The 27,434-nt window shown below is 38.5% G+C and overlaps 1 protein-coding gene across 1 annotated transcript in view; it reads right to left on the reverse strand.

Annotated features, from left to right (window-relative positions):
* LOC6042246 (protein dimmed) overlaps positions 1–25,603 on the reverse strand; it is an 80,983-nt gene extending 55,380 nt beyond the window's left edge. Inside the window, exon 1 of the mRNA XM_038256830.1 lies at positions 24,952–25,603. The gene's annotated coding sequence lies outside the window, so the exon portion shown is untranslated. The remainder of the gene's footprint in view (positions 1–24,951) is intronic.
* Between the last annotated feature and the right edge of the window lie 1,831 nt (positions 25,604–27,434).

The raw sequence follows: 27,434 nt of genomic DNA on the forward strand, positions 1-27,434 counted from the left end.
CTAAAGAACTAAAGAACTAAAGAACTAAAGAACTAAAGAACTAAAGAACTAAAGAACTAAAGAACTAAAGAACTAAAGAACTAAAGAACTAAAGAACTAAAGAACTAAAGAACTAAAGAACTAAAGAACTAAAGAACTAAAGAACTAAAGAACTAAAGAACTAAAGAACTAAAGAACTAAAGAACTAAAGAACTAAAGAACTAAAGAACTAAAGAACTAAAGAACTAAAGAACTAAAGAACTAAAGAACTAAAGAACTAAAGAACTAAAGAACTAAAGAACTAAAGAACTAAAGAACTAAAGAACTAAAGAACTAAAGAACTAAAGAACTAAAGAACTAAAGAACTAAAGAACTAAAGAACTAAAGAACTAAAGAACTAAAGAACTAAAGAACTAAAGAACTAAAGAACTAAAGAACTAAAGAACTAAAGAACTAAAGAACTAAAGAACTAAAGAACTAAAGAACTAAAGAACTAAAGAACTAAAGAACTAAAGAACTAAAGAACTAAAGAACTAAAGAACTAAAGAACTAAAGAACTAAAGAACTAAAGAACTAAAGAACTAAAGAACTAAAGAACTAAAGAACTAAAGAACTAAAGAACTAAAGAACTAAAGAACTAAAGAACTAAAGAACTAAAGAACTAAAGAACTAAAGAACTAAAGAACTAAAGAACTAAAGAACTAAAGAACTAAAGAACTAAAGAACTAATGAACTAAAGAACTAAAGCACTAAAGAACTAATGAACTAAAGAACTAAAGCACTAAAGAACTAATGAGTTAAAGACATAACATATGTTTTTTGCAATAATTGTTAACCTTAAAACAACTTTTAAAGGTTGCCTTATTTCTCATTTCTGTCTAGAGCAATCCAACCATTTTTGACGTGCACACTCCCTGTCAACAATCAATTTCAGTTAGCATTTCCGAAGAACATACTTTCATTCGACGGTCATTCTTTATGGGCTGGTAGAGGAGCCTTCTATTTACTTAGCACCATAAAGGCCGATTATTGGAACCATTCAAAATAATCGTTTCATGGCACCATAAAAGTCACATTCCCTTAGCACTGAAATAGAATGATGGAGTTACTTGGATACAGTAAAGTGTCCTTAATGTATGTTGCTAACATCAATGCACGATCATTCTGTTTGAAAGTACTTAATGTTTTGATTGGTCCATTTCTACGTTCAACTGGAGATGTATTCAACAGCTAGAAGAAATTCCCATATTTTTTTCCGGGAAATATCCTTCCTAAGCCAAAACCACCACAGTTCCCCTGTGATTGATTCGCAGAAGAACCGTTGAATGAAATCACAAAACAATCTGTTTTCTCCGGAATCAAAATACCAAATCAAGATCCAATAATCTGTCTATTTTTCCTAATAACAGCTAAAGTTCAGAACTTTGCTCCGCACGCGAATCGCATAACATTACACCTCTGGTCGAAGGTGGGAGCAGGGGTTGGGAAAATCCTCGGGCGCACAGAAATACAATCCGATTTTCCACCCACTTGCCGCCGGCAGCGATAAGCAACAGGTGTGAAAATCTGCACTTTGTCCTTGCCGTTCTTTTTTCCTGCGCGTGGTTCAAACAGGTGGGTGAGGCAACAGGTTGGTTGGCAGAAGTTTGGTTGGTTTGTGGTAGAAAACAGAACGCATATTGATCAAAAACATCCAATGGAATACAACAACCTTATCAACATAGCGATGGTAATAATTCAAAAGGATCGAAACAATTTAATTTAATAAATATATTTTTGAATTTTGTTGTGAAGCTTCTTCTTCTTCTTTTTCTGCCATTCTCGAATCACAAAACGGCCTATTCTTCATCGCAAAAAAGTACTTTACAGCTTCCATTTGAGCGTACTTTTAAGCACTTGTATTAAAAAGTAAACACTTTCAATAAAATGTGTTCACCTCTCAGGTTTCGATCTTTTGAATGGCATTGGCAAAATGAACTAAGAATTTTATTAGTAAAGAACTTATCCATAATTTTTTTTTTTTCATAAATCTTTTTCACATTGTTACTGCCCTTTCGAATCGGCAGCACTTCTAACCTGTGCGGTGTGCGTGTACTTAATCCCACCGCATGTCTGGTGTGGGTTTGGTGAGGCTGAAGGTGTTGTTTGGTGGGCCGCGATAAGCGATACAAATGTCGTGGGATGGCTGATATGGCCAGTACACCCGCTTCTCCACCTCAGGCCAGGATTGTGATAAATGGTTTGATTATATCGAAGGTATTTTTGATCTTCTCCGGTGGCAGCCACCGACACCGGTAAGCAATGGCAACGCGACAACATGTTCGATTTTTGCTTTGCTCAGATTTTACTCTTTTTTGCGTTCCTTGCTGTACGACTGACGATTGCTGGAAGATCGGCGGGGGATAAATTCTGTTTATAGCACACACACTCTGAGACGGGATTATTTTTATTTTTCAACAGATTCCTTAAATATTTGTATCCTTTTCCGACAAGCGACGGGGATAAGGAATGCCTCCTGACCAAAGCACGATGGCCGGGGACCACGTTCGAGTTTGTTGTCCGTAGACAAAACGGTCTCGTCTTAAGTAAATATGGTCGTGGAAGGCAAAAGCAGCAGGAGACATGGCTGCGACCGGGGTTTTCCATCCTGGACCGTGGCGCTATTTCTAGTTGGAAGCGTCTTCGACATGTGGGGAACATTTTGCATTTAACAGCTGGCAGTCGTTGCACGGTGGGTTTGGAATTGTTAACATCTTTCATTTAATAAAATTACTAGTTTACTATCTTCATAAAACTAAAGTAGAAAAGGGGAAGTGATGACATTTCACGTGGCTATAACTGTTGAGTAAATCTTTTAAACATTTTTTGGAATTCTTGATTTTTTGATACTTTATAAGTGATTTTTATTTGCCCAATAAAACCATTTTGCAATGCTTTTACAATGTTGTTAAATCTTTGTTTTGAGAAGGTATTTTTTGATTGATGTGGTGTCTTCGGCAAACTTGTAGATATTGATATAGTAACCCCATTTTAGTCAAATTTGAATAGTTTAGTTCTCATTTAATTACAAAATCCCATTTTTAATATTTCATTGGTGCCATTTTGGCCCCTATCTTTGATTTAAACATTTTGAACCACTTTAGCGTAGTTTAGGGGTCAAACTTAAGTTCGAAAATGAACACTAAGACAACGAAAAAAATTTTTTTTTGATTTGTTTGAATTTGATAATTCGGTATTTAAAAACGTGAGTTTTACAGAAAACCTAGATGTTTGGGTATCAAAAGATCGGTCATTTTATGTCCTTTCTGATGCCACATAGATTGACTAGTGAATCGTGGACCGGTTTGGATGCCGACGGATTTTCCAACGACGTAATTTCGGGTTGGTACGAAATTCCAACGAAAAATCAATTCTATTGATACCTAAAGACTCCCAATAGGTTTTTATTATTATTTAGCAATTTTATGATAATATATTGACATTTAATTGAATTAAATGTTTGCAAAATTATGTTTCGATAAGTTTCATATAGAATTTCCAGAGTTATTTATACATTTATGCTAAGTAGTTAGTAAACTTTAAACTCAATCCAAACTATTATTTTAATCGGTCTAGGATGCCTATTTGGAGTTGAGAGACTGGATTTATGGTGATTTGTCAACAAATAACTCTTTTTATGTTAATTTTTCGAAAGGTGTACAAACTTTGTTTGCACCTTTTTTTGTAATAGAATTTGTTATATAACTTTTAATAGAAATCATCTTTTCATGAGCTTTTTGTAGCAAAATGTTCGGCATGAGTTTCTGAACAAAGCGTAGTACTAGGTTTCTGTCAAACTTTTAATTGTTTACATGATTCATCAAGGGGTGTAAATACTTTTTTACACACTGTAAAAACTTGACACGTAGCCTTATGCGTGGTACAAATTTGGCTTGCGTTTTTCTCAGCTTGCTGTTTTTGCATATGGGACATTTATGCAAACATGCGCAGTCGGGTGGTCCAAATCCGGGCTTTTTTGGGGGCTATCCCCTGAAATCAAAGATTGACCCAACACTAGGCTAAATTCCAAATTTGAGCTCATTCTGACCACGGGAACCCCTCCCTCCAATCGCTTAAATTTGTATGGGAAAAATCGTCAAAATGTATGGAGAAAAGCAACTGTTTTACTTTTTACAGGTAAAAGGCGCCATAATTATCCAATTTTTACCATTTCTCAGACGTAGGACCATCATTTAATTTAGAACAACTTTCCCCAAGACACCATATTTTTATATTTTTTCCCGTGAAGTTATTAGCGCCCAAATTTGACCATTTTTGCGCGGTCAGCTGTAAGGGGCTACTTAACAACGATGTTTATTTTCAATTCGTACACGCACGTTCTCTCACTCATGTTCAAACTCTCTCACGAGCTCACCTGCCTGCCTGTCTGTCTGTCTGTTTACCCACCTCTTAAATCCATGGTAAAAATCTGATAATCATGGCGCCTTCCACAGGTAAAATAGTAAAACTTTCTCCATACATTTTGACGATTTTTTCCATACAAACTTTAAGCGATTGGAGGGAGGGGTTCCCGTGGTCAGAATGAGCTCAAATTTGGAATTTAGCCTAGTGTTGGGTCAATCTTTGATTTCAGGGGGGCCTAAAAAAGCCCGGATTTGGACCACCCTAAACCGTTTTATTCAAATGTTGAAATCTTTGCTTAATATTTCAATTTAATATGTTTTTTATATTTTTTGCCTCTTCTCGACTTTGGTCGAAGTCGCTTCAAAAATATTTGTAACTTCTTTAGTTAAACAAAACTGACTAACAGTTGAGCTTGGACCTAACCAATTTCTCTTTTCCTAAAGTGCTATGTACAATTGACTGAAAAAAAATCTTTCGAAAAAAATCGGTGGTCACCATTGAATAAAATCTCCAATCGTTTCCATTCTTGTAATAGATGGTCAAACTTTGTTAAAGAAAATTATTAACACCTTAGCCATTGTAGACTCTTCTTTTTTTCTTTAAAATTAAAATTTTATGTTTGGTTGATGTAAGACAAGTTTTCCTAAAATTTGTGAAAATCATTTATCAAACATTCAAAATATTTGAAATGAGATTGAGATTGATTTCTATAAATTTTGTTCAACAATAGCCAAATTACATTTCACATTTATTACACAAATCCACTGTGGGCTCTAGAATGAAACGGTGGCGACGACGGCGCCACTTGACTTGAAACCGAGAGCGACGCTTGGGCGATGCTGATCGATTGATTAATGATTACAATCGCTCATTCGCACGTCAACGTGTTAAAGTTACACCCCACACAACACTACACATACATAGAGCAGCACCATGCTAAGCCATTGCACATTATGTCGGTGTGTGTGTGTTTGTGTGAATGTGGTGTTGTTTTAGCGCGCAACAGGTTCGTTTACCCTCGACTTCAACCAATGGGTGGTGTTCTGAAGGCGAATTTCCCTCTGTGGGGAGGGGGGAGGAGCACCCCGACGGAGAGGAGATGGATAAATAGGTTAGGATCCAGCAGACGTCACATGGAGCCGGCTGCAATATCGTCCAAGTCGGAAACCCCTCTCATACTGGAAATGCTTTTGGAATGTTTTTTCTCTTCTTCTTTTCGTTCCCTCAGCCTGAACCGATGTTCTACTGATAAAGCAAACCGATAACCGAAAAGTAAACATTGGGGGGAAAAGTCGATTTTCCGTTTGGGGGAAAACGTTAGAGTGGTTTCGAAAAGGGTTGAAGCTGATCAAAAATGTTTTAATTATACAAGTGGATTAAATCATCAAGGGTTTTGTACAAACTTTATGTTTCCTTTTTTACAATTACAATTCGGTTTTATTGGTGAATAATCAAGATACAATGAGTTATTTTGAAGTGCATAACAGAGTTTTGGAGTTCCTTACAGCTGTGTGTTGCAGCATAATCCATTTAGGAACAATTAATTCTTTAACTAAGGCACTAGCAAGAGTAAGAAAAACTATAAAAAAAACTTACAGAAATTGCAAAGGAAAGGGGATAGAGGAAGAGAAAGCTTAATACTAGATCACAGAAAATTTATCCTTTGTAGATGTGTTTGATCATCAGTTCCCCAAGGGCCAGGAATTGTTCTGCCTTGTTCCGGCAGCTCCGAAACCGCGTCATTATCTCCCCCGCGAGAGCAAAGAACTCCGGCAGGGTGAAGAGATCTTCCCCGGTGACTTCTTGCTGGGCCGTACTGCCGCTACCGGCAGCGACAACGCTGGCGAACGAACGCCCCCAACCAGGAGGGAACGCTGAGTTTTCCGCTGGAACCGTACGCTGTCCAGCTGCAGGAACGGCTGCGCTCGTACTTCGCTGAGGAGGGTGGGACGCTTTCTTCTTCCTCTTTTCCTGCTCCTCGAGGTAGGCCTTGCGCGCGACGCATCCGCGGTAATTGCCGGTATGGTTGCCGTCACAGTTCGCGCACTTTATGCGCGGCTTGGTTTGTTCTGCGTTTTCCCCCAAGTCCGCCTTTCGTGGCAGTGCGCACGCCTCCGAGAGGTGTGACTCACCGCACTTCACGCAGCGGGGCCGGAGGTTGCAGTTCCGCGAGCCGTGGCCGAATTTCTGGCAACGGTGGCATTGCGCTACGTCCGTCGGGTTCTTGGTGTAAAACCGCCAGTTTACCCAAAACCGTCCAACGTTTTAGTCCGCCGCAGGTCTTGGATCTTGACGGTGCCGCGGTCGAAGTACAACAGGTACAGTGTGTGTGTACCTGTTACCGTTGTCTTGCGCGAGAGCACTTTAATCTCCCGCGGTTTTATTCCGGCGTCCGAAAGGTGACCCTTCAGGTCGGAGATCGGACGGTCTTGATAACCCTGCAAGACAACCTTAACAGGGGCTTCTCGGGTTGAATGTGTAGAAGTTGAAGTTGCTACGCTTCAATTCTTCAAACACCAGGTCGAAATTCTTTTGGTCAGTGTGATCACTTGCACTGCCGACTTACCGATTTTCAGACAATATCCGAGGCCTTCCAGCAACTCGTCAACATCGTCCGCTAACGTGTCCAAAACAAAAATTGGAGGTGGTCTACGTTCCGCTGGAGAGTTGTTCTTTTTTAACGTCGGCACTTTTTTCCGTGCTCGACCATCATCGTTGTCGTCGTCGTCGGTAGTGCTGCTACCGTCAGAGTTGTTATTTTCTTCGTCGTCGCTCAGCATCTGGAACTCGTTCCTGATGGGGATGTTGGCGGATGTTGATGTGCCACTGGTCGTGGCACCGGAAGTACCGGAACGGGTTCGCACTGGTGATCTTGGGACATATCCAGGATGTAGTAACTTTTTGTCGATGCCTTCAGCGCTGACGCTCCCCTGCGCGATGGCGGCCGACACGGCGTTGGTTTGTTTACCTTTTGCACACGGCCGGTAGACGAACTTCGCGGGTTTTCGAGGCCGCACTCGAACTGCCACGGCCACGGCCGGCCTTTGGCATGCTGGAGAAGCAAACTCGCGGGTAACCACAATCAATTACGGCGAAAAATATCGAAAAAACGATGGAGCACTGAGCACTAGCTGCATGCTCTCGTGTGTACACGGAGGGAGCTGAATGTTTCCTTTCAAAGAAAAACAAGTGTTGTTTGTTCCATTTTCCTGTATTTTTTTTCATAAAAGTGAAATATGCCAAACATTATGTGTTTTAAATTTTTGGTTAAACTTACCTATTATAGAAGATGCAATCTGGTCACCCTGGAATAAAAATATAACAAATGATAATCAAGTACTATGACAATAATAGTTGTCTTAACATCTCAATCACATTGCATTCAAACATTATATAACCAAACATCCGCGACTTCAACGGCAAACCGCACACGAAATAACCATTTTACCACAATCCTCGCCAAATCATTTTATACTCGCATCACGACAGCCAATGAAACAGCTATTTCATTGATTTTATTTCCGCCCACGTAACCCACATCGGATAGAATTGAGGTTTGACAAAAGTGAAAAAAAAAACACAAGAACAATCTCTTTACGCGATAAAGCGCAGAAATTCCCACCCTCACCCTGCGGAGTCTCGACTCAAATCAAATCGCGCTGTCTCACCGTCGATTTCAGCTCCATCAGAGATTGAATTTCCCGAGCTAAGAACATTGAAACTTCCTTCCCCATCCTGCTCAGGTTTCGTCGATTTTTCACAAGGAAGATTGTGAGCTTCTCAAGAAAAAAAAAGAAAAACAGCACATATAAGGCAAGTTTCCACGAGAGAGAAAGAGTACGAGAGTTGCCACGTGGATAAAGAAAAATATCATAATCAAAAGTCACGAGAGCAGACAGGAGAGACAGAAGTAGACGAAAGAGGAATAAGATAAATTGAGTCATATTTTCAAATTTATATCATTACCCTATCTCCACACTTGGCGCAGTCTGGCTGGAAAGCGTTGGGCACAGTAGAGCATTGTGGAAATTAAGCCACTTCAATTTAAATTTTTATTTTTCAATATAAAGCCAAATGCATGTATTAAATAGAGTGTGACAAAACTGACTAATTATTAGCGAACTGAGTCCAAATCACAAATTTGAGCTTGATTGGAAGTAGGTAACAGGAGCTTGTGCTCCGCCAATGGATTTTAAATGGGATTGAACCCTAATAAGGAAATTTTTTTCAGAAAAATCGATTTTTCAGATACTGAAAATATTTTTACTATGATTTTAAAAATAGTGTCCTATTATGTCCATTAGAGCAAATGAGTTGCTAAATTTAATGTACTTAAAATGTTTATGTATAAAAATGTCTTGTAGTAAAAGAACGTAACTTTCTTCGATGATTTGCGTTATGTCGTTGGAAAATCCACCGGCATCCGAAACGGTCCACGTTTCAAAAGTCGTTCATGTGCCATCGGAAAGGGCATACAATTTCCGATCTTTTCATACCAAAACATCCAGGTTTTCTGTAAAACCCACGTTTTAAACACCTAGTTGAAAACATTGTTTTGGATTCGTTTTAGCAACCTGCCAAAAAGGCTAAAAAATGTATGAAAAATGAAGACTTTCTGTATTTTTTGTTCTCATTGATTAGTGCATCCATCCCGGGAATTCCCGGGACAAAAATCCCGGGATTTTTCCGAAACCGGGAATTCCAGAATCCCGGGATTTTTTATAATTTGTCCCGGGAATTCCCGAAATTGAAAAAAAAACAGATTTTGGCCCGGAAATATTTTTTTTAAAGAAATACATTAATAGTTGAATACATAATAATCGATAAGAATTTAAATGCATTAAAAGTTGTATTCGGCATATATCAGCAATAATTTGGCTTATTAGTGAAAGTTGTGATATTTGAGTGTACAGATTCACAAAATTCCTAGTGATTTAAATATTTTTTATTTATCTCTCTATATTTTTAAAAGACTGGTTATTACATTTATGAATATTTATAATTCTAAAAATTGGAAAAAAATATATAAAACTATTTAGACTTTAGTCCCGGATTTCCCCAGTTGGCCAAAGCAGAATAGAAAACAAAAAGTATATATTTTACATTTTTTAAGGGGTTACATACGTTTAAAAATGGCAAAAATACTTATCACAGAAAATTTATTAAATCCACTTGAAAGCAGTGAAGATATTGCATTATTAAACTGAGTAAGAGACGATTTAAGCACAAAATTTTGCTATGCGCAAAGCAAACTGTTAATTTTTGTGAACATTTTTTTCTCAAGATAGGATGGACCAAATAGGCTGAAATTGAGGAGAAGACTCACAAGACCTCCCGTGTGCATGACTATGCCCGATTTTTGAATTTTGCGTATTTGAAAAATGCAAGAATCAAAAGCTCTCTAGCTATATGAAAAACATAAAAATATATTTATCTTTTTTAAAAATAAACTTTTTTGAATATCGGTTTTCGTGAGGCATACGGAACCAGTTTAACGAGTGTTCATCAAAATTACGAGCCGATTAGGTCAAAGCAGTGTTTTTTAAACTGCCAAATTCAAATTGTTATATCTCGGCAATGGTACAACCAAAAGTTTTCAAATTTATTTTGTTGATAGATAAAAATATATATTTTAATGTCTTGAAAATAGATTTAAAAAAGTTTAAATGTGTTCTCATACCAACCTCTGACATTTATGCCGATTTACATTTATGTAACCCTTTAAGCTATTTAAAAGCTGTCGTCTATGTTTAGATTGTCGTCTATAATATAATTGAGCTGATTCTATGATTTTAAGCTTGAAAACATAACAAATATAATGAAAATATAGATTTTATGACTGTTTAAAAAAATCCTGGGATTTCGGGAATTCCCGGGATTTCAAAAATATTTTTCCCGTTTCCCGTGAAATTCAAAACCCGAAAAAATTGGACGCCCTATCGTGGATCAATCTTACTTTTCGCTCAGGTATTTAAAAACGTAGGTTAATTCACAATCGTAATTCACATGGAGGAACACATGTGTTGTTATTTAATCTGCAAATACGAAATACAAAAATTTTAAAATAATTGTTAAGATTCAAACATATTTTTTGAGTACTGTTCATATATTTGAAATAGCCACCAAACCTTTCGTCTCAAAAAATCTCAACTCTGAGAACTATCCAAAAATAGCCAACATTCCAGATGCCATGTGTCGTGGTCCCACCTACGCAGATAAATCGGGTGTGATGGTGTTCATTGAGATTAACAAACCGAAAGAAAAGTGACGGAGCAAGAGGCAGGTCCCAAACAAAACAAAAAAAAGCTCGAGCAGCTCAGAACAAAAAGAAAGAAGTTTCCCCGTCTGCCACCACCCCCAAAGTTCTCGGATATCTCTTTGGCATCTCCGTTGTAGTTTGGCCATGCTATCGGGTTCATCACACACGCTCAGGATAACAAGGACGAAGTACTCCCACTCGTGTGTCTGCTGTTGGCTGAACGACGTTGAGAACGATGTGTGTATCAAAAGATATGAACTTGGCGACATGGGAGTCAAATTTGGAAAAGTGATGCCATCTTTCGTCGGTGGCCACCGCACCGCCGATGACGACCAATTGTGTGCTCAAGAAGTGGGAGAAAGTGCTTCTGGCAAGAATCTGGAAAAATGAATGAGGTGAGGTTAGCTGGAGTTTGTGGGGAAGGGGCAGGAAGGTCTTCCCAGAATTGGGACGACTTCCAGGCAACGAGAAGATTCTCGTTCATACATCATAGCTGCTCTCGGTAAGGTTATGTTGTCGAGACTTCAGTGCTTTGCCCGAGGCAGCCTTTCCTTCGACACTCAAATTTCGGTGAGGATGACGACAAGGACGGGCAGGCTGGCAGGATGATGATTGTGATCCTGATGGCAGTAATATGTCGTCGTCGGATTTTGACGAATTCCACTTGCCTTGTGAGGCAGCAACCGTTGTCATCGTCATCAATGGAACGGATAGAATTCGGCGCCCTCCTCAGGGAAGCACGTGAAGGTCGAAAGGAGTACTAGGCAAGGGGGCGATATTTTCGTGCCTCAGAAGGCTTCAGAGCACAGATTTATTCTTGACATTGAATACCACCAGGCAGACGCAGAGGAGGGCGACAATATGATAGGCAACATCAGACTGAATGTGAGTGTACAGATCGATTTGATTTTAATAAACATGCCGCTCTGTATGGTAGTTGATACTTGCAGACAGGCTGTAAGCGTACAATAGATGTGGTGTTGGTTTACAATCGTCATCTGGATTAGATCAATCGCTCGTTGGTTTCGGAGGATTGAGTTTTTTTCAGTTGCTTGCAACGATGAAAATGGTAAGTGACTAATTTTATCTTGTAATTTTAGCTCCATCATGTGAACTGAGCTTTGCTGTAAGTGTTCGTTAAATAACTATCTCATTTGCTTTATTTTTCTTGAAAGAGATCCATGAGTTGGATCTCTGTGGAGACTGGACCTGCCTAAATGTAGAAGCAAGCTTCAGAGGGATTCTCGACCCATATATAGACTATAATTCCCCTCAAGCAAATCTGTGATCACCGCTTATTCAATATGAGAAGATGACATGGTTCATCACAGCAGGAAAAAAAAATTAAAAGTGTTCCGATTTGGCTAAAATATTGCATGCCAGTTATTTGGAAAACAATTTATCGGGTTTGGGTATATCGAACATAAAGTAGCATGTTTCTCATAGTCCATATAAATTAGTTCCCAGTAAAATTTGGTGGAAAGGCGTGGTGATTTCAGTTCGATTTCAAAAAAAAAAAATCAAACCATCCACATTAACGACCCCCGGGTCTTTTGTGGTCTCTATTGCAAGTTTTTGCTCGAACCTAGGAGTCCGAAGGCTTAAATGGGGAGAGCACCCAAACCTCTTTCTACTCCAAGGAACCTTCCACACCAGTGTTTGAACTGACGACCTTCGGATTGCGAGTCCAACCGCCGCCAGCGATTTTACCGGAGTAGGTTTGGTTTGGTGTGTTGTTTGTACTTATGGCATGGAGACGACTCCTACACTTGGAATGACTTAACGGCCTAACAACCAAGGCCGGGACCGATATTTTACTTCCTCATCCGATGGAAGGTTGCAGCAGATGGGAATCGAACCCAGAATCATCCGCTTACAAAGCGGACAGCGTAACCATTCGACGCACTGCCACTTACAGTTCGATTTATAAACCGAAATTCGATCTTTTGCCTTCCTCATCGTATACTACTGCTATAAAAATGACTGGGGCCGGTGGTGTAGGGGTAAGCGTGGTTGCCTCTCACACAATCGGCCTGGGTTCGATCCCAGAAGGTCCCGGTGGCATTTTCGAGACGAGATTTGTCTGATCACGCCTTCCGTCGGACAGGGAAGCAAATGTAGGCCCCGGTCTAACCCAGAGAGGTCAGATCGTTAGATTAGTCCAGGTGTAAAAGTCGTCTCCCTGGGTCCTGGCTCGGTGTAGTCGCTGGTATGCAGTTGAACTTACAATTCAATGGTGGTCAGTTTGACTCCCGAAGTGGATGGAAGCTTAGGTGTAAAAAAGGTTTAAAATTGCATCAACAATCAAGCCTTCGGACACCTAGTTTCAAGTAGGAATCTCGCAATCGAACATGCCAAGGCAATGCTGTAGAGCGAACAATTTGGTTTGATTTTAGGTTTAGTCAAATTTGAACAAAATCGGACCATTTTTAATCTTAGTCCTGCTGGTTTGTAGTGGAATCGCAATCCAAAGGTTGCGTTCGAACCCTGGGGTGGAAGGTTCCTCGAAGTAAAAAGAGGTTTGGGTACTCTCCCCATTCTAGCCTTTGGACTCGAGCAGAAACTTGCAATAGAGACCAAGGGTCCTGATTTTCGGTTCAATGAACAGAAACCACTCACTCATCGCCTATCCATTCGTCGCCTATTCTAACCCGCTAGCATTCATGAGCGAATGATACTCGCAAGCAGTCAGCGAGTGGCCCGAACTGTTCACTCAGTGAACAAATACATCGTGACATTTTTTGCCTACTCCGTCGCTCGACGACACTCACACACTACCATGCTCAGCGAAGAGCCATTCTCACAAAACGCCAGCGCGGCAGTCTTTTTGTTTTCTCGCCCTCAGTTTGCCATCAATTTGATTTTTTCTTGGTGGATGTTTCTTTGAATGGTGTCTATAATGTTATGAAATCAAAATAAATGCACAATTTATTTGATAACATTGATTTTAGGCAACTCAAATCAATGAGTATAACGCAGCGCATCAGAGAAAAAAGATGTTTTCCGTTCAGAGTGATCGGCGACGTTCGGCCTGCCTGAGCCGTTCGGAGACTGAGCCGATCAGCCAGAGAGAGAAGCAGAGTAGAAAAGAGAGTGTTCGGGAGCGAATGGTTTCAAAGTGACAAGCAGTAGGAATTCATCAGGGCAGTATCGCGTCGCCTGCTATTTGAGCTCGCGAATGGAGTGGTTGATTTTGAGCAATCAGGACCCTTGATAGAGACCACAAAAGATAGTTAAAGTGGATGGTTTGAGTAAAAATCATAATCTCCATGAATACATGATAATTTCTTAGTAAAGAATAGATACCTACAGTTTTTTTACATGTATGAATAACAGTCAGTACTTACGCTGAGTTAATCTTTAAATTCCAAAACAATAACTTAAATAAGATTTATTAATGTCGATAAAACAAACCCACTCTTAAATATCCACATCCACATCCAAAGTGTACTAAATCAAAACCCACTTTCCATTTCCGGCACTCGGTTACGGGTTACGAGAAGGGGCAACAATCTTTGGGTTCCGTTCCACCCCCAGCATCACCCACTAGATCCTTTTCTAGATGTGCAAGCACGTGTGCATTCTTGGCCAAGGATTACAGGACCCACCCCATTTACGATATCGACATTCTCTGCATACAACGATATGGGATCGTGCAAACATGCCTCCCCATTTTTTGTGTGCATGCATTTGTGTGACGTAGAATAGACACATTCTCTGGTATTTTGTCGGAGAGTGAGCACAATTCCTGGTATATTTAGTCCATTTAGAAGGATTTACTTTGCCCAGCCAAGCTGCACTGAATGAAATAGCTGCAATTCCTTCTTGAGATGCATAAGTTTGCAAAATTGATATCAGTTAAATTTACCAATTGGAGACACTGCTGTTCACTTTGCAAATCCCGGACAATTTAGTGAACTTCGTTCCAAAGTCGGAATAGAACCGAGAATACTCCACATTAGGCAACCAGTACGCGTGCCACAAACGAGAACAACTTGTTGCTTAATTAGTTTTGCCTTTTCTGACAACGTAACTGATGGGCTATATTTATATATTTGAAAGCTTACCGTTTTTCGACTGTTTTCCCAGCGGAAGATGCACGAGTTCTGCATACATTTAGGAGGAAAAATCTGTCAAGAACTTTTATTATTATTATTATTTTTTGGATCTTATAAGTAGCATACTGTTTTCTTAAAGATAAAACCCATAGAATTTTTCCATTTCCCAAAATTGCCTAGCTTCCCCTAAGACCATGTCCGTTCTTCCTGCAGCAGCCCGGGCGTGCGACGTTCGGTAGGGACACAGAATTGGTCCCAGCCGTTTCTTCGTATGCAAATGTTTCCACAACATACACACCAAGTTTTCCACAGCCAGAAGTCCCCACACAGAGCAAAATTTCATTCATTGTCGCTGGACGACAGACGCATTTGGACTTGGAGCTGTGAAGTTGGCCAAGTTACGACAAATGGTTCAGCATAAAACAATTCAGTGCGCGTGTGGCGGTCTTGGACGGCGGCTTCGTTGGCGTCCGAAATGCAAATGAATCGAGGTTGTTTACGCATTCAGAAGAAGCGTGGGAGGATTCTGGAAGATGTTGGATAAGTTGAACAGGGTTGAAAAACTTTTTGTGGTTCTTTAAGATTTTTTTCTTCTCTTAAGTTGTTTGGAGTATGATAAATGGAAGTGTGCACAAAACAAGTTTCAAGTTACCATTAGGCATTTAGAAAAAAATAATAATTTGAAAACAATATCTTAAATTCCATAACATAAAACAACTAAAAATCAATCTAAAACAATCTTTCGTTCAATTCAAAGCATTTTCTTCATTTTGTCGTCATCATTGAGTTGATATTCGGAAGGGAACGAGTATTTCTTGTCTCGTGTGCAAAATATCGGGAAACACAAGGTCAAAAATCAACTTTCCACAGATTATATATGTGTTTAAACAAGGTCTCACATACTCAAATCTAGTGATTTGAATTTAGTTTGCTTATATGTAAGAGAATTCAATTTGGAGACTTATATATGCATGAAATGTTTGATAAACTCTCAAGCACTTGATGATCCTACTATTTTTACAATATCAGAAATTGTTATCGTGCCCAATGTTGGTCTAAATATGAATATTTTGAAATTTGATTGTTTTGCCTTCCTCACCTTACTGAGGAAAGGCTATAAAATCACTCGAAAAATGAACTTATAAATTTGACCTCGTAGACCCACCTTCACGTATACATATCGACTCAGGATCATGTTCTGAGCAAATATCTGTGTGGATGTGTGTAGGTGGGTGGACAAAAAATTGTCACTCGATTATCTCCGGACTGGATGAACGGATTTTGACCGTATTAGTCTCATTCGATCCGTCTTGGGGTCCCATAGGTCTCTATTAAAAATCAGCAAGTTTAGTTTAGTACTTCAAAAGTTATGCTAAAAAATGTCAAATTTCATGTCCAGTATCAAAATCCCTAAAGTTTGATACCCATATTGCCCCCACTCTTAAGGTTCCGCAAATGTCCCCTTATCGGAACATCCCCGGGGCCTGCGGCCACTCCAGGTGGTGGCCCTTACTGCCAAAATGTCAAATTTCATGTCCAGTATCAAAATCCCTAAAGTTTGATACCCATATTGCCCCAACTCTTATGGCTCCACAAATGTTCCCTTATCGGAACATCCCCGGGGCCTCCGGCCACTCCAGGTGGTTGCCACTACTGCCAAAAGGTTTAATTTCATGTCCAGTATCAAAATCAAAAGAGTAATTCAGAACCATGTGTTAAAGACACATCACACAAACCCTAGAGTTTGATACCCGAAAAACGAAACTATTGGCACTACGCCCCCCGGGGCATGGCCTTCCTCTAACGTGGGATTTCTGCTCCAGCGCCTCTGACGAGACAGGAGAAACCGGGACCGACGTTTTACTTCACCATCCGATAGAAGCTCAGTGGATAAGGCGGGAATCGAACCCGCGTCTCATAGCATCATCGGGATCGGCAGCCGAAGCCGCTACCCCTGCGCCACGAGACCCACCCATATTGCCCCAAATCTTATGGTTCCGCAAATGTCCCCTTATCGGAACATCCCCGGGGCCTGCGGCCACTCCAGGTGGTGGCCACTTCTGCCAAAAGGTTTAATTTCATGTCCAGTATCAAAATCAAAAAACTAATTCAGAACCATGTGTTAAAGACACATCACACAAACCCTAGAGTTTGATACCCATATTGCCCCAAATCTTATGGTTCCGCAAATGTCCCCTTATCGGAACATCCCCGGGGCCTCCGGCCACTCCAGGTGGTGGCCACTACTGCCAAAATGTCAAATTTTATGTCCAGTATCAAAATCCCTAAAGTTTGATACCCATATTCCCCCAACTCTTATGGTTCCGCAAATGTCCCCTTATCGGAACACCCCCGGGGCCTCCGGCCACTCCAAATGGTGGCCACTACTGCCGAACTGTCAAATTTGTCAAAGAGAGAGCGAAGGGGTGAGAGCAGCTTTCTGTGTAGCTGTGGATTCTGTCACCCCTCGCGTCCTTCCTCGGTTCCGTGCCTCCATGGCAACACGATGCACGAAATCCGGCCGCTTCCTCAACCCGGATGGTAAGGACAGGTTTGATAAAGGATCACGAGCAGCAGCTACCTCGAGCTGTGAAATCCGTCACCGGTTTGGGGGAGCGGGGTGAAGGCAGCTCGCCGAGCTGTGAAATCCATCACCCCGCGCGTCCTTCCTTGGTTCCGACCCGCAAAATCTCCATGGCAACGTCGTCCGATCGTGGATTCTTCTTGGTTTCCACCTCGGTCCAGCATCAGCAGCAGCAGGAGCTCCTTCCAGGTCGGCGTCCAAAATTGATTTGCCTTGATTTTGGATCGGCACCTCCTTTTATATCAAATCGTTTTGGCGTTTGGCGAAGCAGCAGCACAAAAGGAAAAAATCGCCAAATTGTGTCAAGGCCAAACGCAGGCAAGGCATTGGGGGCGGAGTCAAGAGAGAGAGTGTGCACGTGTGTGTGTGTGTGTACGTGCTTGCTTGCAGTGTGGAAGCAGTTTTATTAATTTAAACTCAGTTTTTAAGTGCTTTAACTAAATTTCATGGCCATTAATTTGGTATAGTAAGAATGCGTGAAATCTCCCCTTTCGTTTGGTGGGTACCACTTTTACGTGTGTTAAACAGGAGCTGAGATATTAATGTTACAAATCTTGCAGTCGCGCTTATTTTCTTTTCGTTACATTTCGCTCCGCGAAATTTTGGATTGCTACCCTGTATAGAGCCCTAAGACGAAGTTCTTCGTCAAAAACGAATTTAACCAAAGTCCAGAAGATTGTAAAAAGGGTGGTTTTTGCAAGAAAACCTATCATATTATACATTTTCAGAAAGGTATTTAAAAGACCTTTCCAATGAGCCCAAAATATTGAAGATTTGACAACCCTATCAAAAGTTATTAGCACTTAAGTGTTATTTATACACTTTTTGGAGGCTGGATCTCAGATATTTCAATGAAAATGATGTCTGGGTCCATCATGCGACTTGTCGTTAGTTAGATAATCAGAAGACCTTTCAAATGAGCCTAAAACATCAAGGATCTGACAACCCTATCAAAAGTAATTAGCACTTAAGTGTTATTTATACACTTTTTGGAGGCCGGATCTCAGATATTTCAATGAAAATGATGTCCGGGTCTATCATGCGACTTGTCGTTAGTTAGATAATCGAAAGACCTTTCAAATGAGTCTAAAACATCAAGAGTCTGACAACCCTATCAAAAGCACTTAGTGTTATTTATACACTTAGCACTTAAGTGTTATTTATACACTTTTTTGAGCCCGGATTTCAGATATTGTGATAGAAATATTGTCTGAATCTTCCATGCGAACTATCGTTGGATAGGTTTTTTATCAAACCTTGCCGTTGAACCAGAAATATTGAAGGTCTACGAACCCTATCAAAAGAAATGAGTAATAATGTTGATTTGTTAACCATGTTTAGGGGGAATGTTGTTATTTTTACTGAATGTATTGACTTTATGAATGTGAGGAAGGCACCAACCACCTAAAGGTGGATTAAGTAACTTTTTTATATAGAACTTGATAAATTTTGATCACACCCGTACAATATTTTTTTACAAATCAATATTTTTGATGAATAAGAAACATGTTGCTTGAGATTTCTATAAAATGTTGAAAGGGGATAATGTTATCCCTAATATTTTGAAAATGCCGAATTGATTTTTTTAACTCTAACTCGCTGCTTCTCAGACATAACTTAACCAATCGGGACGATTCGTTTTTCCAGTGATATGTTAGAATATTTTGATGATCCTAGAATTTTACAAAACTCGATTTGATCAAATCTGTAATCTTTGTGATCAAAAACATCATTCTAATCTTTTTTCGCGTGTTAAATACAAGGTTGCCATGTTGCCAGATAAACCTGGGAATGCCATATTTTTGGAGAGTCAGCCAGAATAAAGATTCATTCTTCTCTGTGCCAGATATTGACAGATCCAGCCAGATTTTCCACTTAATGCCCATTTTGAACATTGATTTTTGATTTTTGATTTGATTAAAATGAACAAATTTAATAAAAAATAAAAAATAGTATGTTTTTTACCATCTCCATATCCAATAAACTAACAAAATACAAAATAACTTACTAATACAAATTAATAAAAAAACGATACTTTTGAAATAATCCTCCCTCCCCTTCACCATTCAAAATTGTTAGATTTTCATCTGTCAGATTTTTCCAGATTTTCAATCGATACTTTGCCAGATTTTTTTAAATTTTGACCTGGAAACCCTGGTTACATGTTATTCATTTAATATTTCATGAAACTTGAAGCCTAATGGGCCAATCAGTGAACCGTTCTAAACAGCCGTCGTGAGCCGGATGCATTGGCTTCGTGGGCCAGAGGTTGGGCTCCTCTTCTCGACCTTGGCCAGGGCTGATGGACAACAACTTAAAATAAAATGTGTGTGTTGACCACAAAGTATATAATTGTGCATAATTTAGTTGTAAAGTTGGTAACTTTCGAATTAATAGTGTTTTTTGTAATATGCCAAAAACCTTATATTGCTTTTGTTAAAAGATACAGAATTAGATTTGTAATCGAATGGGCCTTAAACGCCCTAATGCTCCACACAAACATCGGAGAAATTTTCAAACATTGCTCATAAAGTTTGTCTTTAAAAAGCTTTTTAGTCCCGCTAGAAAAAAAAAAACTAATCATTCATCACTGACCAAAAGACCACCTTCTCCAGGGTTCATAAAAATCCAATCTTGTCAGCTACAAAGCACCCAGAACCGGCGGACTCTCAGCATCGCAAAACGTACCGCAAACAATGTGAAAAGTTGCGCGAAAGAAAAACAAACTTTTCCTGTTCTGCAACATAAAATCATTAACCATTTTGCCTGTTGCACTCGACCGACCGTTCGGAACACTCCACCCGTCCGTCCCGTGTCGACCCGCCGGAAGTTGGTGGTGATGATGATGATGATGATGATCAGGATGGCGCGTGGCCAGAGTTTAGTTGTTTATTCATCATCTTTCCTGGCACTCTTGTTGGTTCCTCGTCCTCGTGGGTTGGCTAGATGTGCTCTCCGCTAACCCCAACATTCTTAAGGATGTGCTGCCAAGTTTCATGGCATCACCGTATACGGGTTCGGTCAGCAGGAGTAAATTAGCTTTGATGTTCTGGACTTTGGCCGTCCTGGACTTGGAACGAACTTTTTTTTATGCTCTTCACTGAAGAAATACGACGACGGCTCCGTGAACCATCGCGACGCCAAGTATGTGAAATGCCAGGACATCAACGGTCAAGGACCAACGTCCGGAGCGGGACAGAATTCCCGGGAATCCACGCGGGGCAGAATAAATATTTGGCCAGAGATTTTAATGGGTGACTGCACGGGCGGAGGCGGTGGCGACGATGGGGTCAGGCGTCCAACCGTAGTGGTGTTAAATAATGCCTCGTTTGGACGCCCTTCCGGTGTGTTGTTGTAGGAAGCGGAAAAAGAGAGAAAGAGAGCAAAAAGGTTGGAACGAGGGGGGCTAATAAATTAGTCTCTCCACAGAGTGGTTTGGCTGGGGCAAACAGAACCTCTTCTTGACCTGCTTGGTCAAGAAGAGGAGTAATTTTTCAAACTGCGAGTAATCTTCGGGCTTGAGTCGTGGATTTAATGTAACACTTTGGTTTGAGCGTTCTAATTATTCTGAGAAGAACAAAAATTTGAAATGAAATTTCATTATAGAGGCAAACCAAAGACATTTAATTGAGGATGAAGTTATCCATCATTTTCATGAAAAATTTATACTCAAAACAATCTGCACCTTAATCAAATAGATGAACCTAAAAGCTCAATTTTTTTTTGTACGAATTAAAATAATTCAACAGAAATGCATTTTTGCGTTGATAATCATTTTTTTGGAATTTTGTATTTTTTTTTTGAACAAAAGAATCGTGAGAATTTTTGAAAACTAATACCGTAAACTGGGGTGACTTTGATAGGTTTTTGAATTGCCCATCAAATTAATATCTCAACATTTTAGAAAACTGTGAGTATGTAGGCATTAAAGGATAACTTATCATTAGGCTTAGTGATTTTTCACGCTCGAAAATTGCAAATTTCACGGGGACCTCAATTTCAAAACACCAAATTTCACGCAAATTTCGCGGAACTGCAAAAATGTTAAAATAACTCTGAAAATTCTATGTTTAAACCACAGAAATTACTTTTTATTCTTCATTATGTATTATTATGTAAAAAAATCTTCCAATTTTCAAAAAAAAATCCTCCTGGTTATTGGATGGGCTCTATATTTATTTTGAAACAAAATGTAGGGTATTGTCATTTACTGAACTGCTCTTTTAATATTCGACTAACAAAGCTCAAATGTTTTCGCTAACTTGCTTCTGTTATATTATTTTACATTTTATTGAATTTCATATCATAGCTAGATTTGTCCAGTCAAAATGAGCAAAATAAATTGAATTTTCTGCGTCATTTAGCCCATAAAATATATTTTTTAGGGGTTTTAGCTCATTTTTCAAAAACTAAATTTATAAACATTTTGCAAAAATAATATAATTTTTAACAAAATCGAAATTTATATTCTAAATGAGAAGAGAAAACAAAAAAGTAGTATTTTTTAACTTTCACGGCAATCCACCCAAATAAACAAATATCGTTAAAATTTAACAGGCCCAAAAAAATTTGTTATGTTTTTTAAATAAGATTCCAAAGATTAAAAATACTCTTAATTTTATTTTGAATAAAACAAAGCTTGATTCTTTAAATTTCTTTCAAAACTATACCTTTCAATTAAAATAAAATTCAAATAAATTTTTTAATACAGCGAATGAAAATATTACAAAATTTTTTTAGTTACTGAAATACTCAAAAATCTCAACATTTCTTCAAATGGTTCATATCAACTTTTGACACACATATATAATCAAGCTTTTTAATTGAAAACTAATAAAATTTCTTTTCTTTTTAGATGAAATATTTATTAAGTTGTTAGGCTGGTACAAATTTTATTAAAAGATTTTGTCTCATCCCCCCTCCCCCTCCCTTCGAAGTTGGACCGAAAAATCGGGGGACAAAAAAATTTTTTTTTCGGAAAACTTAAAAATTTCAATGGATCAGCTGAAATAAATTTAAAACTCATTCCCCTGCGTTTTTCATTTCATTTTTAGAATGTTTGGGATCATTTTAAGAATGTTTGGGTTGATTTAAAAATCTTTCGAATTTTTGAAAATTTTTGATGTTTGTTATCGCAAAATGTTTTTTTTTTTGCTAAAATTTTTGTTTTCGTCAAATCTTACATTTTTGAAAACTAATGATTGCAAAACTACTGAACTTGTGTAAAATCCATTTTCAAACACCTTTTCCATGCAAATGTTGAAACTATGGCTTGTTATTTCAATATTATTATTTTTTATTTTTTTTTTGCTCATTGTTGCATTCAATGATTCGAGAAAATTGATAAATTTCACGAATTTCACGCCGTCTACGAAACCGTCAACAATCATTAACCCTATATTAGTAATAAAACCAGGATATTCACTCACTTGATTCTACAATAGTTCATAACATTATTTTTATTCCCTTTTGAGTTTAAGAAGTTATTTTATGAAAAATCGTTACATTTTCACACAAACATAAAATTTCACGGGATTTCGCGGAAAAAGCCAAATTTCGCGGATTTCACGCTGTCCGCAAAATCGTGAAATTTCACTAACCCTACTTATCATCGAACATATATGCAAAAATGTGACTGTTGCATTGGATGTATCAAAATTACTGGACAGATCAAATTTCTATCAATGTCACCCCGGGCTATCAAAGTCACCCCAGTTTACGGTAATTGTAAGACAACTGTTCCGGTGTCATTTTTACCTTTTTTTTCATTGAAATGATTTTTTTTTGGGAAAATGTTTTGTAAACAGATCCCACGACGAAATATTTTTACTGATTCTGCAAAATATCGGAAAGAACCCTTCTTCCATGGAGACAGATATCAGACAGGCCGATTTTTTAATCCTCATGTTCTTAAAAAAAATACACAGTGCTGTTGTTTAATTATTTTATATTCATTTATATTTTGATTTTCACCAGAGCCATATTGTTAAATTTAAAATTACGACAATTTTAAAAAACATAAGTTTTTCCATGCCATGTCGGTGAAAAGTTTGGTGGGAATTCTTAGCCAAACGTCAGCCTGACATGTGTCATTAAATTTGTGCGATGAAATTTTTCCGGAAGATCCACTAAAATTGTAAACGCAACAATATAACTCGGATCTTTTTCCAAGTGGGAAGATTTGGCGGCTGATTTTCAGAAGAAGACATCAATGAATAAGGTGGTTAAATAAGGTTTTCTATGCGTCAAAGATTCTAAAAACCTTTATAAGACTCTACTGACAATATTTCGGATAAAAACGATAATTTGCTGTCTAACATTAAAAATATATATACCTGGACCATTACTTATTTATTTACAAAAAGAGAATTTGGTGATCTTACAGAACCAATGATAAACAGATAATGTATTATGTTTACTCTTGAATTTAGGGTAAGGAAACTGTTTTTGTATATAACAAAACAATTAAATGGAAACCATTTATCGTAAATAAAATTTCAAATTTCTTACTTAATACTACACTTTTAAGGTAAAATAAATCACAAATTGCTGTAAACATAGTCATGGTCACAGCGTGTTATTTTTAATAAGTTCATTTGATACTTCAATTATCCCAAGTTTATTTAATTTTAAAATGGTTTCCACAAAATAGTCAAGTTCTAGTAAAATTTTTCTAGCTACTTTGAAGTAAAGTGATTAGTATTTTGTTCAATACATCAACTCAAATGTATCATGAATGAATAAAAAAAAAATATCCTTGAACTGCACATATCCCTTGATCATTTTCCATAGCTATCGATTGAAAAAAAGTAAAATCTGATCCTTTTTTATAAAATATAGAAACTTTTAATGCCTCTTTTGAGAAAAAAAAACTGAAACGTATTTACAAACAATTTATTCGAATACAATTCATATTTCTGTAATTGGCAAAATTCAGGCCGATTTAAACTTTGTACAATATTTGCAACGGCCTCAACCTCAACACACTTTTTGGTTATCTTCTCAATACAAACAATATTTGTAGATCTTTTTATACAGTTCAACAGTTCGTTTCATTAAATAATAGTCGATATTGCAAGTTCTAACATGTTGTATAAATTAAAATGTTTTCATTGGACTGCAAATGTCAAATAATAAATTAAATGTGTTAATTTTTGCCAATTCAACATATCTAGAGTTTTTTGAATAGGTCCTATAAACATATGATAGGCAATAGCTTATAGGACATTTACAAAAAAAAACTCTAGATATGTATGTTAAAAATTTGGAAATAACGTTTTATACACACTTATTTTTCCCTCTTTTTTCTAAAGAGAGAAAATATCTAAAGTTTCAAAATGTTTAAGTTCATTTCATTGAGGTGACCAGAGTTTTGGCAGTAATTCGGTAGAATTGATCATTTATTGTGATCATAATTTTCTTAAATAGGATTCCCACTTTAAATTACGTACAATAAACTAATTAAAATCTTGTACCATGTTTGCCAGTTCAAATCCCCTTCACCGTCGGTCAAAATGTAATTTGCTGACCATGCTTCCCGGTCAGACCATCCCCTAGAACTCCCACATCTCAACAAATATTTGCGACTAAAAATAAGAATTGCTAAACGCGAAACATAAGCTCCAGCTTCCAGCACTCGCAGGCAAGATATTCTCTCCTACACCTACCTTTATATTATTATATTTCTGCAGAAGAAGTTATCTAATTAGCCATCTAATTTATTAATGGCAAAAGCTTCACCACCGCCACCTTCCAAGTCTTGGAGGCAATTGTCGCCGGTCCCGGGAAAAAAAAACGGAAAACACTTCACTGTTCACACTGGTGGGTTTGGGGCAAAGAATTATCTTTTACCTGTCTCACTCGATTTTGTTTTCTTTTGCCCGACGCGCGGATTGAATTAGATTTCGTGTCCTTGGTTCGGCCAAGGATTGTTTCTTCTTCGTCGAGATTGGACACACAACAGGTGGGTTGATGTACTTGAGCGACGAACTGCACCAAAAGCACTTGCACTTGTTGAACCTTGGTTCTTGGTTCTGGAGAGTCCTTTTTTCCTGGAGAAGCACAGCACTAAACTCAACAAGTGTGACCAAAATGCGGAATTTTCGCGCACAAATCCTTGAACTTCCCACTAAATCTAGGACACTAACAAAATGTCCCCAAAGAAGGTCACTGGTCCGTAGAACTGTCCCCCCTTAGAATAACCTTCAACCGTCGCACAAAAATTCAAACATCTAGAACTTCAACTTCAACGACCGGCGGGATAACCAGGCCAAAAGGTCAGTCAGGACTACCGCGAAGAGAAAACGTGCTCAACAGGCGGCTGTCGGATGTAAACTAAACCAGTGACGGTGGCGAAAAGCAACACGTAGCTCCATCCGGTCGTCGTCGTTCCGTTTAAGCATGTTCCTGAGGTTCCGTTCCACCTACCACACCCACCCACCCTACAAGAACGCTTGGTCTGTTTTTGTTGTGGCGCTTATTTTCTAGCTGCTGCTTCCGTCCGTCGTCGGCGTCGTCGCGTGTGCGGGAAATTCTCTGAGAGCGAACAGCGATTTTTCTCTCTCGGCGTGGGTGGCATGTGGATGTTCGGGAAAATTGTCCACCCCCTCCGTACCGTAGGACACGAAGTGCAAACACGAAGATTCGGGAATTGTTCTTGTTATCAGCGCGCGCGTTGGCAGGAGTGACAATGATTAGCACCACACCGTTTGTAGGCAGTGCAGTGTAAAATGACCTAGGAGGTCAATTTAGTAAAAAAAAATGGATTTGCTAAAATTCACAACCTCCAATACTTCTAACTAACGTGAAATTTTCCGAGGATTCCGAATATGACAAAGTTGAGACCAAAAAGTGCCGCTATGGAGGCCTTCAGGGCAAAAACTAACGTTGTTAAATGTTTGTTGTAGAAAAATCGAAAAACTATGAGAAAAACTGCGATTGGCCAAAAAGTTAATACCGTAGGCCAGCAATTCTCAACCTTCTTCTAGGCCGGTACCCCCTGTCAGGTAAATCAAGTAGGCCCGGTACCCCCGTTGAGAATCGCTGCCGTAGGCTTATAGTCTATGAAATTACCTATCTTTTGACCTATGAGAGTATGGGTGTTGAAGGCTGTTGCAAAAAGATATTAAGGTTTTAAAAAAAATCCATTTTTAACAGTAATTTGCAAAAGCTATGAGAAAAAGTCAAACCGATCCTGGATGTCTATGGCCCATTATGAATTGCGTCAAAAGACCTTTCAAATGCATCTACGAGAGTTGGAATTGATGGAGTTTTACGGAAATGAAAGCAATTTTAAGATTTTTTAGGTTTTTTGGACCTCAAACTTCGAAGCCCGTTTTACCCCACTTCCCATTGTCGTAAAGGGCTCATATTTGGCATGAGTTCATCTCATGTATAGACAAACAAACGCTGAAAGTTTCATCCAAATCGGAGCACCTCGATATGACCTGTTACACATTGGTGAAAAACTCGCACTTAAAAAAGAATGTATACAATAGTCGGGCATGTGACATTAGGGTGTAATAACAAAATCGATTTTCCCGCACAGCAATGTTTCAGTTCCTTTTGGGGTCCTAAATAATTCCCCAAAGTTTGAGAACGAATGGTTCAGTTCTAACTTTGCACAAAGCAATTCAATTTTCCATAGAAATTTGTATGAGAAAAATCATTTTTTTGAATTTTGATATTCAAAAAATCGACGTTATATAAAAACCGAATTCATATTAGGATGCTCTGGAAGGTGCTCTACAACAATCCCGAAGAGAGTATTGTGCATCCTCAAAACTCGTCTAAAACGTGATTTTCGAGCAAAACCACGTTTTGGACGAGTTTTGAACAAGCTGTATCTTTTATAGAAACACGTTAGCACCTCTCTTCGGGAAAGTTGTAGAGCACATTCAAGAACATTCGAATATGAATCCAGTTTGAATATAGCGTGAAACGTGGATTTTTGAAATATCAAAATCCAAAAAAAAATGAGTTTCCCCATACTAATTTCCATACAAAATTTAATGACTTTGCGCAAAGTGGGGATTTAACCAATCGTTCCTAAATTTTAGGGTGTTGTTTACGACCCCAAAAGAATCTGAAAATTTGATGTGCTCACTAAATTTGGACAACTTTATTTTTTTCCATACAACTATAGTACACC

This window comes from Culex quinquefasciatus, chromosome 2 (assembly GCF_015732765.1).
Source record: "Culex quinquefasciatus strain JHB chromosome 2, VPISU_Cqui_1.0_pri_paternal, whole genome shotgun sequence".
NCBI lineage: Eukaryota > Metazoa > Arthropoda > Insecta > Diptera > Culicidae > Culex > Culex quinquefasciatus.